Source organism: Abramis brama, assembly GCF_963993115.1.
Source record: "Abramis brama genome assembly, chromosome: 21".
Taxonomy (NCBI): Eukaryota; Metazoa; Chordata; class Actinopteri; order Cypriniformes; family Leuciscidae; genus Abramis; species Abramis brama.
This window is the reverse complement of record NC_139983.1, coordinates 9,097,130-9,114,944: the sequence shown is the minus strand read 5'-3', so window position 1 is coordinate 9,114,944 and position 17,815 is coordinate 9,097,130.

The following is a 17,815-nucleotide window of genomic DNA, read 5'->3' as shown; positions in this document are numbered from 1 at the left end:
ATTAACTGCTGGATTTTGTACTCACCATTGTTGTTCTATGAACAGAGAGATCCCGTTATCCGCCGCTGCATTCTGCCATTGCTGTCCTGTGGTAAGAGAAGACTCAGTTATTAACTGTTGGATCCTGTACTCACCATTGTTGTTCTATGAACAGAGAGATCCCGTTATCCGCCGCTGCATTCTGCCATTGCTGTCCTGTGGTAAGAGAAGACTCAGTTATTAACTGTTGGATCCTGTACTCACCATTGTTGTTCTATGAACAGAGAGATCCCGTTATCCGCCGCTGCATTCTGCCATCGCTGTCCTGTAGTAAGAGAAGACTCAGTTATTAACTGTTGGATCCTGTACTCACCATTGTTGTTCTATGAACAGAGAGATCCCATTATCCGCCGCTGCATTCTGCCATCGTTGTCCTGTGGTAAGAGAAGACTCAGTTATTAACTGTTGGATCCTGTACTCACCATTGTTGTTCTATGATTAGAGAGATCCCGTTATCCGCCGCTGCATTCTGCCATCGCTGTCCTGTAGTAAGAGAAGACTCAGTTATTAACTGTTGGATCCTGTACTCACCATTGTTGTTCTATGAACAGAGAGATCCCGTTATCCGCCGCTACATTCTGCCATTGCTGTCCTGTGGTAAGAGAAGACTCAGTTATTAACTGTTGGACTTTGTCCCCCCACACTGCTGTTCAGTAAAAGGAGATGACCAACTGCCGGCTGGCCTGAGCCTTCCTCCATCGAAGACTCCTCTGACCTGTTTCAACGAGCGGCCCCTACGAGGAGTTCTGCGTCAGTGACATTTCCTTAAAGCTGTTTTACATTCAATAAAAAGAATCAAGCTTTTATATCACGTCGTTGTCCTGTCTCGTGGTGTGTTTTGGTGTAGCTCCTCCGGAGTGGTGGTTGTCCTCAGCCCTAGTAGAGCTGTGACACTTATGCCCCGTTGATGCGGGCTCTAAGCAAAGCAAGTGTGAGCGATACACACAGAAAGTGCTGTAAACATTATTTGAACAGGAAGATGTGCAGTAAAAACACCATACTATTGGTGATGGAAAAGTATTAATTTGTTCATCCTCCTTCTCACAAGAGCCCCTGTGTTACTTTCTCAGTTTCTCGCCTTGACAAATGATGAAGGTGTATCTTGCACTACATGGAGGCTGCCATCTTAACCAAGGCGTGAACATGATTGTCCTCAACACTGGTCTCAAACATGTGGTTGTGCAACTCTGAAAAAATATTCTTGTCAGCACAATCACTCAGAACCTGAATTATAATGGCAGCTGTCACTCCTTTTCCTTGAGGAAGCTTTCCTCCACTAGTATTCAGTAGTCTTTGAAAGCACCTTTCAGAGGCTTTACACACCTCCACAATGCTTGTTGATGGATTCTGTAAGCCTCCCCTGTTCTTCAGGGCAATGAAAGCATGCATGCTGGAATCAGAACTCAGTGCAAGAGAACAGGGCATGCACAAGATTTTCTCCATCTTTTTCACCACAAATCCAGCAATGTAATGGATAGCGGCGTCCTTGAACTCGGATATTGAATCTACATAAGGTAAGATGCTGTAGTCGTGGTCAGAATCCAGAGGGAGTGCTGGTGTGACATCAAATTGACGAGAAGCTGGACCAACTGTCACTGCCAACATGTTGGTTCCATCTCTAATGAGACAGTTCCCTGTTCCATTTTTCACTTGATGTCTCACTAGGAGGCGTTTGTACGCAGCTTTGAACTGTCGGGCTGTTGGGTTGTTGTTGTAGCCTCCGCGTGCCCTAACTGCAGAAAAGAACAGCTCAAGATGATCCTGACTGAGTTTGTAAGTGAGGAGATACTTACAAGGTGCATCCTGTGCTTCAACCAGCTCTTTAAAAAAGTTGGAAATGCTTCTGGAGCAGGCAACAAATCCAATGGGACCCGTTTTCCTAGGACCTGCATGAAGATGTCTCCCAGAGCTATCTCTGAGCTGCAGAAGGAAATTTTCAGCTCTCTCCAACAGACTCAGCATGTGAAGTTTATTACAACTTCTCAAAGGAGCTTTGGAACCCTTTCCAGAGGGTTCCTGCTGTTGAAAACATCAAAAGCTAAGTCGATTGTTCTCAGAAATTCAACGGTTTCCTCTGAACCATGAAACTGAGGCAAGTGAAGTTCCTTGTTGCAGAATTCAAGGGCATCTGCAACGCTGCTGCTGAAAACTTGAGCAGCAAGATTTACCTTCATCTTCTGATTTCTCCACAGAATATGTGCCATCTTCAGCTTATTACCCAGCCTCAAGCCCTCAGTCTCCTGAAGTTTGTTGATGTCTTCTAGGTATTGCCACCTAATCTTTTTGCCACTGCCTGTCTGGAAAACACGTCCATCAGCAAAAGCGTTCCTCAAGAGTTTCATCATGTGACACACGTCAAAAACAACATGCACAGCCTGCATTGGATTTGCAGGGTGAGGAAAAAATGGCCTCATGTTTCCAACTGTTATATTGGCTCCAAGAGCCTGCATCATGGTGAAGTGACAAGACGGTCCATCACATGTCAGGGAAACAACGCACACTCCAATGTCATGCAGCTTGTAAAGACACTGTGTGACAATATTTGCTCTCTCTTGTCCGCTTAACCCGTCAAGGAGAAAGTAAGCCACGGGGATTTTCCAAGATCCATTAACAGCTACAATCATAAGGACCAATGCATCCTTGGCTACTGGCAAAGAGTCATCAACTTTGCCACATCCTACATCAACATACCCATGGAATTTCCCTTCAGCATATTCAACATGCTTTCTGATGGCCATCTCATCCATCATAAGAGCACAAATATTCTCCTTACCATCTTTCCTTCCTTCCTCCACATGGGATTGGAGGGCAGCGAATGATGTCTCTGTAAAGCCTGGGTCTGCAGGAATGCTGCTGTACCAAGACCTGATTGTTTGAGGATGAGGCAGAACACAATCAAAGCTGTCACAAACAAACTGATAAGCTTTTGCAGAGTAGAAATGGAGAGTCATGGCAAAAGATCTCAAATTATCAGAGATTCTAGCAGATTTAGTCTTACACTTGGCCCTTGTAAGAATTTCTTTAGCAACACCGCTAAAGGAAGCCTCCAGCATATCGCCACAGCTGGTGGAAACAAGCAGCTTCTCTTTCAGATCAGTGACAACTGAAGAGAGAGACTTCACTTTCTGTTTCAGTCTTCTGACTCTCTGCTTTTGAAGCTTAAATTTTTTCGTGCAAGAACGCAAGCTACTTTGAACAAATCACACCATCCTCTTTAGAGGACTGGGGGAGTTTTTCAGTGTGTATGCACCATGATCTGCAGAATGGCTATGGCTGCAGCTGGCTACACTCATCTCGACTGTCTGTGGTTCACTGTGAGTGCAACTGATGTAATCATGGTCATGACTGACGTTCCTGCGTTTACCAGCTTGTGTGTCAGAGTTAGTCTTACTAACCGTTGTGTTCTTACTGACTCTGGTGTGCCTCACCTTGGCCTTCACCTGGCAATGGGGGTAGAAGATGGTTGGCACCGTGTCTGGTTTAAGGGTGTTCTTTCGTCCCTGGACAGGGATGAAACAGTCCTGTGTGAAGTGAAGGGAGCAGAGGCGAGAATGCTTGTTTGGTGTCCAGCTCTTTCTCTTGACATTGTGTATCCACTGCTGCAACCTGTCTTTATCATTGAAGGGGAACCTGACAAGAAAAAGAAAAAAAACATTGTTCAAGAAAATGAATTAAATGGAAATTAATGTAATTTCCATTTAATGAATGTTGTGTCATTCATTTCGTCAAATGAATTTAATGGAAATTAAACCAAAAGGATGAGGAGTGATGGGTTCTCTCAAAGAATCTGCATGCCATGCTACCCTAAAATGATCTCACTACCCCCCACCTCAGTTGAGAATCGATTGCACTGACAATGCACAAGCTGATCTGTCACTCACATCCAACCAAACAATAAAATGTGGCTGTGGTGGTATATTAAAATTGGTAGTAAGCATTCAACAGCGCACTATAGGCTATTGTATGACACACACACACACACACACACACACACATATGAATGTGCACGTACAGACATGCACACATAAACGCACACGTGCGCATGCACAAACACACATTATGCACAACTCCCTATATTCACAAATATTTTATTGTTGCAGCCATTTATTTAAAATAAACCTGTTGTTGTGGTATATCACTTGCAGTACACTTAGTTTTTGTGCTTGGTTTCTGAATCGCAGGTGTTTGATTTTGTGTGTATATATATATATATATATATATATATACAGTCGTGCCCAGAATTAATCATACCCCTGGTAAATATGATCAAAAATGGCTGTAAAAAATAAATCTGCATCGTTTATCCTTTTGATCTTTTATTAAAAAAATTGGCAAAAATCTAACCTTTCATTGAAGTAAAAGAATTGAAAATGGGGGGGGGAAATCACATTATAAAATAAATGTTTTTCTCCAAAACACGTTGGCCACAATTATTCATTGTGTCGCGTGGTTATGACGCAATCGTTAGCCTATTTTTACAAAAAACTGCTTCTACGGGGCCATAACGTAAGATACAAGGTAATGGAGCCTTTTATACATTGTCGTGTTTCTTTAGAAATAAACAATGGACAAATGGAGTCTTTAAACGCCTCAGATGTAAAGTTATTCGCTGTCAAAGTGACGCCAAAATGAATGGGAGTCAGTCAATGGAATGCTAACAGCAGGTGATGGCTTGTTAGCCAATGGCAGCCCCGGGGGTGGTACGGAATTCGAGAGCTCGATTACCCCCCTGCTCAATCTGCCAGACTTGCCGAATGCAGATTTAATTATTGTGCCTTTCGCCCCAACAGCTGGGGGCGCCTTTTACCCCAAATACCATACTTTTACATATTCTTCCATTTTTGAAAAACTGTTGCTTTATTTACCTTGAACAAAACTGAAAATCATTAACAAAACATTTGTCTCAAAATATAGAGAATATTTTTATCAATTCTTACTACATAAATCTACAACATTTTTAAAAACACCATTTAATATATCAAACTAGCGCAGAATCAACTTTGCGTTGCTGTCCGCGATCGCGTCAAGGATCTGCCAAACTCCCATGTGCATCATCAAAAGCGGTTGTAAAGAAAAAGTGCTGAGCAGAATTGTTGTGCCATCTAGTGGTTTAAAAGAGAATAGTCAAATGCACCTTTTACCCCAGTGCCCCGTTGTACCCTACCACTTCTCTAATATTTTTGTTCTTCATAGGAATCCCTAAACAATCAAAGGTCCTGCCGAATGAAGCTTCCTGAACAAGTGAGTGCACAATTGTCATGAAGGACTGCAGGAGGGAGCAGCGGCTGTGACTCGCCGTCAGACAGCAGGACTCGCGAGGCACGTCTGCCATTCAGATAATGTGCGAGAAGCACATGCCTTTCCCTCTCATTCTCCCGGGAACTTAAAGGATGAGAGACAGGGCCTAATCATATCCCAGCTGAATATCCCGGCCTTGGAAAGAGGGGACATTTCTGCCGGAGGAGAAGTTCTCTGGTCAGTGCCACCTGCCGTGTGGCCCATGTGCAGCCCCCACAATGCAGCATGAGGGAAATTCACCAGCTGCTGCTTCAACTGCCTCTGAGGAGCGGCTGGGATTTCACTGGCAGGTTTAGTCTAGAGCAGGGATTCCCTGGTTTTTCTCCATGCAATTAGTAAATAAAAAAAACTATGACACATTTAAATGTATTAATATTGCATAGTCAACCCAACTATTTGCAACACTGCAAAAAAATGCTTTTTAAATCAAGATCATTTACTTGAGATCCAAAATAACTTAAGATATTGAGTTTTTTTTCTGAATTGATCAAAATTAAATGAGTTTATGCTTAAAACAATTTGAAATGTCAGTTGAATTAAAATAGAGCCCGGCCGATATATCGGTCGATATTATTTATGTGTATATTATAATACAGAACCAGTCAAAAGTTTGGACACACTTTCCCATTCATGTGTACAAACTTTTGACTGCTACTGTATATAGAATACAGTATACACAAACAGAATATATAAACATTTTTGGCAATGATCTCTCAAATGTGGTGATCAAACACTTGTGTGATATGAAATGGAGGCAAGGTGAAAGATAGAATGAGAATGATACATTTGAGCTGTAACCAAACTAGTTTGCATTGCATGTTCTATTCTATATTATATTATAAATACTGTTGCATAATCTTCACTAATGACTTTGTCTTTTTATTTAGTCACGTTATATAAAAAAATAACTTGTATCAATAAATATATCAAAAGTGTCACTGGCAAAACCTTATCTTCTATCATTAGTCTTAATTCCTCTAGTCTCGACCAGTGGAGGAAGTACTCATCTTTAACTAAAGTAAAAGTAATAATACCATAATGAAAACATGTTTAATTACATATGTACAGTACTGTTACTTAAATACTATTTTAAATAAGTCAGCAAAATGTACTAAACGTGAAACTACTCATTATGCAAAATGGCCCTATATAATGTGTTAGAATTATATAAATGATTGGAATATTGCTTGATGTTGTAACATAGCGTTATAGGCAGAATGGGCTTTAACACTGCGTCTACACCGGATGCGGCCGTTGTTGCTCGCGTTGCAAGTAAATAAACAATGTCCCCGTCTTTTACTCTCACAACAAACTTATCATACTCGTTTGCTACATCAGCTAGCTAGCCATGTTTCATACCTTGTCAGTGGAGTGGAAGCTAATGTGTGTACGCATCTTACACCTTATCTGAAGAAAAGGGAAGAAGTGAAAGGGTTGTCTGGTGTCACTACAGTAACCTGGGTCGCCAGTAGCAAACAATGGAGCCGCTCTACTGGACAAACTACGTAATTACACAATTTACAAGCATTTTATCCACATTATATGTTCTGTAAAAAAAAAGTTCTTATCGGCGGCACATCTGCGTCATATACGCCCGATACCGATATATCTGCGACAGGCTCATATCGGCCGATAAAAATCGGCAGACCGATAGATCGATCGAGCTCTAATTAAAATCAACTTAATTCAAAGGGCTAAATTCTATTTAGAAACTAAAACTAAGTAAAAATATAAAATACTGTGCAGTTGCTGATATTTATGACCAAAAAGTAAGATGAAATTCTGATAGTTTGTAATGTAAAAAAACAAATACAGAAACGCACTGCAAATACTCTCAACTCAACCAAATACAGAGACGTGCTACAAATAGCACAGACCACAACGGAAATGTTTCAAGGGGACCCCAAACCTGGCTGGAACCGCAATTTGAAATTAATTGAATTTGCCAGTGTTTTTTCTCCTATTTGCACGTGTTTTCATCAGTTGCAGAGCATTGAGTTCTCTCGGCCACCGTATAAAAGGCCTTTTACAAGCCAAAAAATATGATCTATCAATCTGACAACAGAAGGAATGTATTAGATTGTGAACAACAGGTTTTTCAGCCATACAAAATGTGATACAGAAGGCTTTATATGGTTAAAATGATCATTTGCATGTATTTGGTGACTATGAGTTGGCTAGCTGTTTCCCACACCTGACAGCTGTCACTTGCTTGTGGAATCTGGATGTCTTCAGCACACACTTGAGCATGAAGTCATAGAAGCACTCATCATGGCCTGTCCTCGCTTACATTTGCTCACCTTTCATCCAACAAACTCCCAGAGTAAATATCACTAGGGTTTCAGCAGAACATTTTGATTTCAGTTGTGTTTCTGCTGACTTTTGCTTCCAGCGTTGATGTTCAAGGGATAGTTCACCAAATAAAGAAAAATGTATTTACTCACTACAAACCTGTATGACTTACTTTCTTCCTTGAAACACAGATGATGTTCAGGACAATGTTAACTGCTTATACTACATATGTTTTAAATTAACTAAAAATAATTGATATTATTACTTTAAAAAACATTTTTAGTAATCAAATACATTAAATTTAATTTTTATTTAATTTAATAAAAAGAAAAATCATGACAACTAATAATAATGTTTCTCATTCAGTAATAATTGAGTGGATTATTTCGTATTTGTACACACAGGATAACTTCTCACGAAAAACATTTGCCTAATTCACATTCGTACGCACATGAATGTGTTAACATTGTTCTGTTAGTGAATTTGCAGTACTCTAAATGAGTGGTCGTGTGCATGAGGAGTCATTTACATAAAACACGTCCAAACAATCTCCATATAAGCGTTTTCCGCACACGCTTTCCAGTTACAGCCTTTCATCACTCTTGTCTAACTTGCCGCTGTTTCCAATCCTCGAGCAATGCCAAGTGTGCCATTCTCACAACATATTTTATACAGACCCAGATTACAGACCTCTCATTAGCCAGCTACATACCCGTATATCTGCGCTATGCAGAGAAACCTCGACGCTTAAGCTATAACGCTGCTTTTCTTACTCTTTAACTGTATATGATGGAATGTATTGAAGATGAAATTCAATTGTATTAATTAATCATTTTATTATATAATGTAATGGATTATAGCTATAATACACTTAAAGCAACATCAATATAATTATAGTCGTGTTAGGATGAAATATAATCTCTTAAGGCGAGACACTACAGGTGAATAGGGTACATTTTAAAATAATAGATATCACCATGAAACTTCCTCAGTTGATTACTTCCACAAGTATATAAAAAAAATTATTACAAGTTTTAGAAATTTGTATGCTTAATTATGTAAATTAGGCATTATCTCATTAAATATGCACGATTTTGCATATATTTTCGGTAGATAGATCTGAACATATGATAAAGCCAGGTGCAAAATTCTTTTTTCATTTTGTTTACACACAAGATGAAAATAAAAACTCAGAGGGATTTCAGGATATATGCTTTCATTACCTATGGAATCAAAATATACTGTCCATAGCCATAAAAAACAGATTTTCACCATATTTTTTTATTAAAATGTCACATAAATCAGGCCAGGAATGATTTCTTAACAAATCCCTCAGAAAATATCTTCAGAATACTGCTAAGTGTATAACTGGAAAGTTTGGTGTACACAGGTGCTACACAGGCTGAGATGTTTCTACTGGAGAATGACAAACTCATTTTGAGAAAACGGCAGTTAAAGAGTTAAATAGCTCTAAATGAGAAATCAGCGTTAGCTTTAAATCCCCCTTTGGACATTCACGATTGGTTACTGATAGAAAGGAAATGCCCATATTTGGGTTACATAGCGTTGTGCAGGAGACTCAGAGCTTCACAACGATACCGGTCATGACAGACTTCGGTAAACAGACGGAGCTCGGCGTGTCGCGTTGTAATGCTAACTTCCTGGTAAATTCGGGAGAAACTTACAGCCGCAAGTAAACAAAATGTAATAAAATAAACATCTTAATGTATATTTTCAACGTTTTCTTTATAGCAGCTTGAAACAACACATATTGAAGGAGTAAACTATGTTTTTGCCTGCCGTGTCTCGCCTTAACACGATTATAAGGCCGTAGAGAGCAAGTGCTTTTTGTGTACGTGTGGATTCAGTTGTTCCTGTATTTTTTTCATAAATTTAGAATACATTTTATTACAAAATGTTTGGTGAAAATATTGTGATTTGTTCTTAAAATCGTTTGTTTCACGCACAAATTTGTGTGTATGCATGCTTAGTGAATGAGACACATTTTCCCCTCAAATTTTAATTATTGTGATGTGTCCAGATGTTTCACTTTTCATATTTAGTAGTTATTGTTAAATTCTCATTTATGGGTAAACTGCCCCTTTAAGAGCTGAGAATGGCTCTGTCACATTCCATGAAATCATTTCATTCCACATACTATACAGTACAAAATATTATCAAAAGCTCTGTTTTGAGGGAGATCTAACCCAACTTTACTCAAAATGTCACTATCATTATTCAGCTGATCCTACAACCCTGCAAACAAAGAATCTGTGTCTTCATTGTCATAAAACGGTCTCGCTGAGGCCAGAGCAGCATTTGCCATCTCCTGTCAGAATCCCCACCTGTTTCTTAACCGTTGATTACGGTACCTTTGACCTCGCTGATAGAAACGTACACAATGGCAGGTCTTTCAGGAGTCTGCTCGTGTGGCCCTTATGGAACAGCTGTATCAACCACAGGAACGGCAACTGGCCGGCAAACACAGGCCTCTTACTTTAATGGCTCAAACACTAATGATTCAGCACCAACATGTGAGGAAGCCATTAGCTGATCCCACTCAACACTTCATGTTGGATTTAAATCAGTCAGGGTTGATATAGAAATGTAATTTGGTAGTTCATGATCTAACATTCTGAAGAAATTATCTATAAAAAGCCTTCATGAATTCCAGAGATATTTTTAAAATCGAATTCATCTTACTGTACATGCACAGAAGGCATTCAACATCATGATGTAGGAATGGTTTTCCAAGCAATGTAATGTTAAATAACTTATAAAGCAACAAAGAATATAACTGTAACTGTGCTTTATTGCCATCTTAAATTAGGATAATAATTTTACACATTTTAAATATTTGCGTATGCACACACAAACATATAAATACAGTATTTATATACTCTCTGTGAGTGTATGTATGTATATAAAGAGTCAAACCAAAAATTATTCAGACACCAGATACAGTTTTTGATATAATTTTTTCCTAGTGGGTGCAGGACACTATAGTTCATTTATGAAAGTGAGGATAGCAAAATAAAGTAAACTGTGACATATTAAACCCAAAAATTATTCATACAGTGACTACCAGTAAAATGTATAAAAATTGGGACCAAAAATGATTCAGACACTTTGACCTGACCATGGTTTACTGAAGTGTTTTTTCTTTAATTGCTAATGTGACCGTTTTACACCACAGACTGAACAAAATTAAGCATTGCTTGGTTACTGGTTGACCGAAATTGGTATTATCTAATTGTGTAGTTAAATTTAACAGCTGACAGATATTCAACCTAATTCATTCGTGAGACAGTCTAACAGAAGATTGGCCAAAACCAGTGAAATATCAACTGATTTGATAACTCTGAGTTCTTGTCATATTTTATTACCATTTTCTAAACTATAGCGAATAAACTGTGATAATGTGAGAAATGCTGAAGGTGTCTGAATACATTTTGGTTTGACTGTGTATGTGTACTGTGTCTGTGTGTGTGTCTGTGTGTGTGTCTGTGTGTGTGTGTGTGTGTGTGTGTGTGTGTGTGTGTGTGTGTGTGTGTGTGTGTGTGTGTGTGTGTGTGTGTGTGTGTGTGTGTGTGTGTATGTATATATATATATATATATATATATATATATATATATATATATATATATATATATATATATATATATATATATATATATATATATATATAATTGATTATATAGATTAATTTTGACATTAGTTAGCCAATTTTTTTTATTATTATAATTTTGTCCCCTTAAATTATAGTATTTAGGTTGATTGTTTTGTTTCATGTTTGTTTACGGTTTAAATTTAGCTGAAAATCTATTATATATTTTTTTTCCCCAATACTTTAATAAAATGCAACACAATACATTATACATATATTGTGTCAAATGAACTCTGGAAATGTTCGGGTTTTTTTTAGTGAAGACAGTTTGCACCTATTAAAAATAAGAATCTATTGTGTCTATTTTAAATAAATAAACCTTTATTTATTTCTATATTTTCTTTAGTTTTTTGCTGGAGTAAAACCGTGATCGCTAACCCCAGTGCCCCGCATCTACATGTACTGGAAAAAGTGCTGAACTAATCTACACCTTCATGGATTTTTTAAAAGAATACTCAATAATTCAACGATGAACCAATATAAAGAATAATCAATGATTTTGACTGAAACAGAGAGTCATGAGGTGGCCTGCTTCCACGATCATGTCATGGAGCGATCTGAAGGCACGCACACAAGCAGCCAAGGCTATTTACAGCTTCTGTGTGCAACTGAAATAGACTGAGAGTTGAATTTCAATAGGAGTCTTAAAGCTCGACCGCTCTCTGTCTCTAAATCTATCTATCTCTCTCCACTCCAGCTGATTTTAGAACACAGGTGTTGACCTTAGCCATTATGAGCTTCCACGTTCACATTCCCCAGCAGCTCCTGTTTCTGTCCGTGGAGCAGCGTCTCACATGTGATCCCAGAGTCAAGCAAAAATAGGCAAAGGCATAATAAATGTGGTCAGTGCGTTTCAATGTCAAGAAAGAGATGTTCCAGGATCATAATCCCTGTTGGTTGATAACATTCAGCCAATCAGACTGTAAGATAGACCTGAGCTGAACAACATTCCCCTCTGACTGTAGCAGCGGTTAAGAGTTAGGATTAGTGTTTGACCTGTCATTTGTAAACTTTTTTTCCATTTCAACCCACAGCCCCAATCTTTCACCTTTCAGTAATTTAGCATCTGTCGCACTTTAACAATTTCAGCATACATTTTATTTCGGTCTTGCATATGTCACTTTTTCTGGGTCTGCATGTAGCCTATATATTTAAATGAATTAGTTTACACTTGCCCTTGTGGGGACATTTTTTGGTCCCCTGAAGAAAACAGCTTATAAATCATACTAAGGCTACGTTTACACATGGATGGCTATTTTCATAAACGGACATTTCTCCCCTCTTCGTTTTCAAAAATAACATTGTGCACACGAACCTGTGTATATGCTGTCAAGAGCATGCCAAACCTGTAGGTGGCAGTGTAACGAGAAGCTCAAGCCCACCTTAGCCAATCAGAATCCCGAAAATAGTCACATTCTGTGACGTCGCTGCCTAAAACTCCGTTTTTCTCTGTTTACATGCAAACGAAGATTTTCAAAATCTCCACTCTGGCCGGAGTTTTTAGAAAGAATCGGTTTCATTGGCGAATCCTCCGTTTGCGTGTAAACGAAGGGTGCAAACGAAGGGAAATGTCTCCGTTTTTCAAAATAACCATGTACGTGTAAACGGGGCCTAAGTGATGATTTTTAAATCTAAAAAAGCAGAACGTTTTCTGTGATGGGTAGATTTAGGGGTAGGGGATAGAATCTACAGTTTGTACAGTATAAAAACCATAAAACATGAAAACACAACGTGTGTGTGTGTGTGTGTGTGTGTGTCTGTGTGTGTGTGTGTAATTAAATTGAACTGTTAGATCTTAACCACACCTTAACCATAATTCTACTGAACAAGAGAAAATTCTTGCTGTACAGTTGCATGCTAAGCACATTTGGTTCTCTAAACTAGTTTAAACCAAAATCAGACCAACTTATGCAGAAACATGTGACCAATATAAGTAGGTAAACTGCTAATGCACAATCAATAAACAATAAACAAACAGATTAGAGGTCACATGTCTGCTCTGATGAGTCAAGCTCAGCGCAGCGAAAACATAAATATTAAAACACAACTAAACATATAATCCAAAAGATATTAAGAAAAGACATTAGCAGAATTAAATGCTACTCATATCTTTAGTTGCTCACCTCAAAGGTTTTGTCCAGTCTTACAATTCAGACTTTTTTTTCTCCCAGAATTGTGAGATATAAACTTGCAATAGCAAGAAAATGCCAAAATTGTGAGAGAAAAAGGTCGCAATTACCTTTTCTTTTCTTTTTTTTTTATTCCCTGGCCGAAACAAGCTTCTAGGCTATATATAGACACTACTGAAATGAAAGACAAAAATGACATGAGCATGTAAAATCTGTCCTGAAGCCCTACTCTAAGAAGTTTACAGTAAGACCAAAATAATTATTAACATTAATATCACTGAGATATATTTCTGCATACACACCAAAAACACGAACTTCTTTGTCAGCTGTGCACCAGAAAACATTTTCTGTCATGCTGTCTCCCAATAAAAGCTGGTGGCAGTTGTCTTTTGCCCACCCCATGCTTTTTTTAAGAAGCCATTGACATTCAATGGCAGCTCTCGCTGTGGGTGCAGTGTGAACAGCTGAGAGGTGTGATTTCACAGGCTGCTGGCCCTGTCAGAGCGCTGAGGGCTGCGAACAGGAGGTCTAGGAGAGACCCCGGCCTCTAAAAGACACCAACAGGTGGAAGGCCGCCAACAAGGGGGAGGGCGACCCATAGAAAAGGACGGGAAGCCAAGCCAGGTCTGGACACAATCCAGGAGATGGCAATGGACGAGGATACGCACAGAAGAGAGGAGGACAGAGTGCGCCGGACCTGCGTTTGCCCCATCTGATGGACTGGGCGCCAAGGGACGGGCAAGTAATGTGGGAAACCTGTGCTGAAACTGTCATTGCTGTCGGACTGCAGGGCTTTTCGATGCAGAAGCAGATCTTGGTTGAGTCTCTCTTTACCGCTTCGTTCTGTTTTAGAGGTTTGGTTTGTTTACTCAAGCGCATTTCAGAACGAAAATGCCATTTTTAACCATTTTACTTTTTATAAAGGCCATGCAAAAGCAGCATGCAATTTTCTAGACAATAGCCTGTTATTCACTAAATGCATGCCAGGCCAGAATGGGATATGGCTTGACTTCATGGAAAGTTGACATGTCATGTGGTGTGACGTGCTGAACTCCATCTAAAGTTATTTTTAAACTGCTTAAAAGTTAGCATTTAACACCATCTAAAATCAATCCAAATGATTTTTAACAGCAAGAATTACGTTTTTATGACCTAATAATACATAGAATATTTGTAAATGTTAATTTGTTTCACTGCAGCGATGTTTAAAATGAGTCAGTGAAGGAAAAAAGGTGATTTAACACTTACCCTAGATTCATCAAGTCTTGTCTATAGAAAAAGTCCATGTTGTGTGTCAACTTCCCATATGCTTTAGATATTGCCATTAGTATTGGACTGTTTTATCTGAGTTGTATAAACAAAGTTGTGATGTACTGTGTGTTTAACAGATCCGGCTGTTGCTCGTTGAGACGACATACTTCCTTATATCCCCATATACGGAATCAATCTATGGAATGTAAGGAAGTGTGTGGCCTCAGAGAGACATCATCATCACCATCCACACAGCTCCCTAAAACTGTAAGACAATATAAAACTATAAAACTGAATTATATTACGTACTCAAGAGCACATTATCATCCATCTTAATGGATATATAGCAGAAATACATATTATATATATATATATATATATATATATATACACACACATAGTGTGTATATGTATGTATGTGTATATGTATGTATGTGTATATGTATGTATGTGTATATATATATATAACAGAAATAAAAAACAAGATAGTTAATTAGTTCTATAACTTTGTATATATTTATAATAATCTTTAAAATTATTGTTTTTATATTTTATTAATTTAAAATGTATTTGTATATAACAATCTCTTTTTATAACAAGATAAATAAAACATTAAGATAGTTAATTTGTTTAATAACGTTGTTATAATTGTTCTATCAAAATAAATGTAAAAGCATAAAATATTAAATTGTTTTTAAATATATATATATATATATATATATATATATATATATATATATATATATATATATATATAATACAATTTTAAAATAAAATGCTCAGATAATATTAAAATAAAATGCTATATAATTTTTTTTTTTTAAATATATATAAATATTCAATTTATTTAAACTGATTTATTTTCAAAAGAACCTCAAATATCATCTAGGTTGATTTAGCTGATTCTATAGAGCTTACAAACATTTTCAAACAATTAAATGTCTGTCAGTTGGGCAATACAACGGCGGAACAAATACTGAATATTATTGGAAAATGTTTTAATGTTAGATGTAGAGATTTTCCAAGAACTGAGTATTTTATTTTAAAGTGCCCCTGGTTTAGAAAGTTTGACATCTTCTGTTTTAAAGTATGAATTAGGATCTTCTTAACAACCTTACAAACGTGGTTACAAATGACTTTATAAAGGTTACGTGAAAGTCAAGCACAGGCCATTGTTAAACATGTTGATGTTCCTGAGCTCCTCCATGATGACATGAATACTGTAGGGCTCTGAGTGACAGAACAGCTGCTGTTGGACAGGTGGAGAAGAGCTAATTCTGACCTGACACCCCAGAATGAGGACACACCGGCTCATCCAGGCACTCTACAGAGACTCATCAGGAGGAAGATCATGACGTGGATGGACGTCTTCTGCTGACATGATCCTACATGCAAAGCAAAAAGTTAGATCTGAGATTAATCAGACAGATGACTGGATAATTGCCCGTGTGCGAATGACACTGAGGAAATCGATGCTTCTCCTCCTCACCTCTATAAATATGATGATGAATTAAGCTGGAAACTCGTCTGTCCTCAGAAACACGTCTTAGTTGCTGGTAAAACGGAACCAAGTCAGGTGTTTGAGAGAGGTTTGGTCCCTTTCAACCAGCTACTGCGCCGTGAATTCAGCCAGCAACAGCAACAACACAAAAAAACAGGTGGATTAGCATCCAAAATGAAAAGTATATTCAATATGTGCTCATTGCATTACTGCCATGTCACAAAAACAATAATAAAAAACATTATTATTTTTAATACCAATGATAAAATATGTTCAGTGGTCTGATTTTCAGTTCTGCTCTCTACAGGAAAGAAAAGGTAAATGTGCATCAGCCAAATGTTTGTTTATTATAGATATTTTCTAAATGCATTGACATAAATCCAGTATTTTTTTTTTTCAAGCCAGTCCTGTGTTTTCCATCTTGTCTTGTAATATGAGCACATTTCGATTAAAAATAAAAGCTAGCATTTGTCTTTATTCTTTCTCTAGTCTTTCAGTGTTTGTTTCATACATTTTTGTTGCCATAATGTATTAATAACATACATTTATTTAAAATATATTAATTGACCCTTCGCTAAGCCCCGCCCTCCTTAGTTACTGTTGCTACGCCTGTCAAGCTTTTGCGCCTGGCACGTCTATTACAGTATGTATGCACTGGTTTCAGACATTCCTAAGGAGATAATTAGTCATTTTTAGCGGACAGGTGAAAATCTGAGAGAGCAAGACTGCAGTATGCATTCGAGGGCTATGTCCACGACATAATATGCAAACGATAAGAGAATAATTTCATTAAAATTGAAGCTAAAGTCTATAATGTTAGGTCTCAGCGCAAGCAGCAGCCGCCTCATACGCTGACCATTCAAATGGGAAACACACAAATTGAGGAACAGCTTTGTGCATGCACAGCAGGGTAAGTGAAATGTGAAAATATTCTAATATTTATAAATCAAACAGCTTATCCATATGTATCGTGGAATAAACACAAGACATTAGCCTGACCACTTTGCAGTGATAACATTCTCCCGCTTATATTTGTAGTGCGCCAGGCTAACGTTACTGCTCACACGTCGTGGGTCACATAGTGACTACTGTTGTGAACTGATTAAGTTTGCATACCAAACTTTTCCTTGGAGATCTCCGGCAAGCCCCCTGATGTCCCCTCCTTTTACTAACTAAGTTACCTTTTACTTTTACTAGAACTAACACCGGGAGAGTCGCGATCGGATTGGGGTAACGTTACTAGTTTGGCCGTCGATTAACAAAATGCTGAAATATATTTTTAAGTACAGTTAAATTATGTCAGTGAGCCTCCGTCTTGCCTTTAATCACACTGCTTGATCCACGAGCTGGACAATAACTTTATTCTAGAGCTGCTATAAAGCCAAAACACTTTTAATTTCCTATTATCAATGTAAAGCTGCTTTGGAACAATCTACATTGTTAAAAGCGCTATATAAATGAAGATGACGCCCGGCATTTCTCCCCTTGGGTTTTAGGTTTCGGGAAGGGAACAAAATCCACCACCCCGTCCAAAATTTTAGGATACCGGGTATCAGATTTGCACAATCCATACGCACAACGCGGCATGTTTCCCTCTCGCTCGAAAGCTTGCCAGACCTCCCGCGCCTAGTTACGGT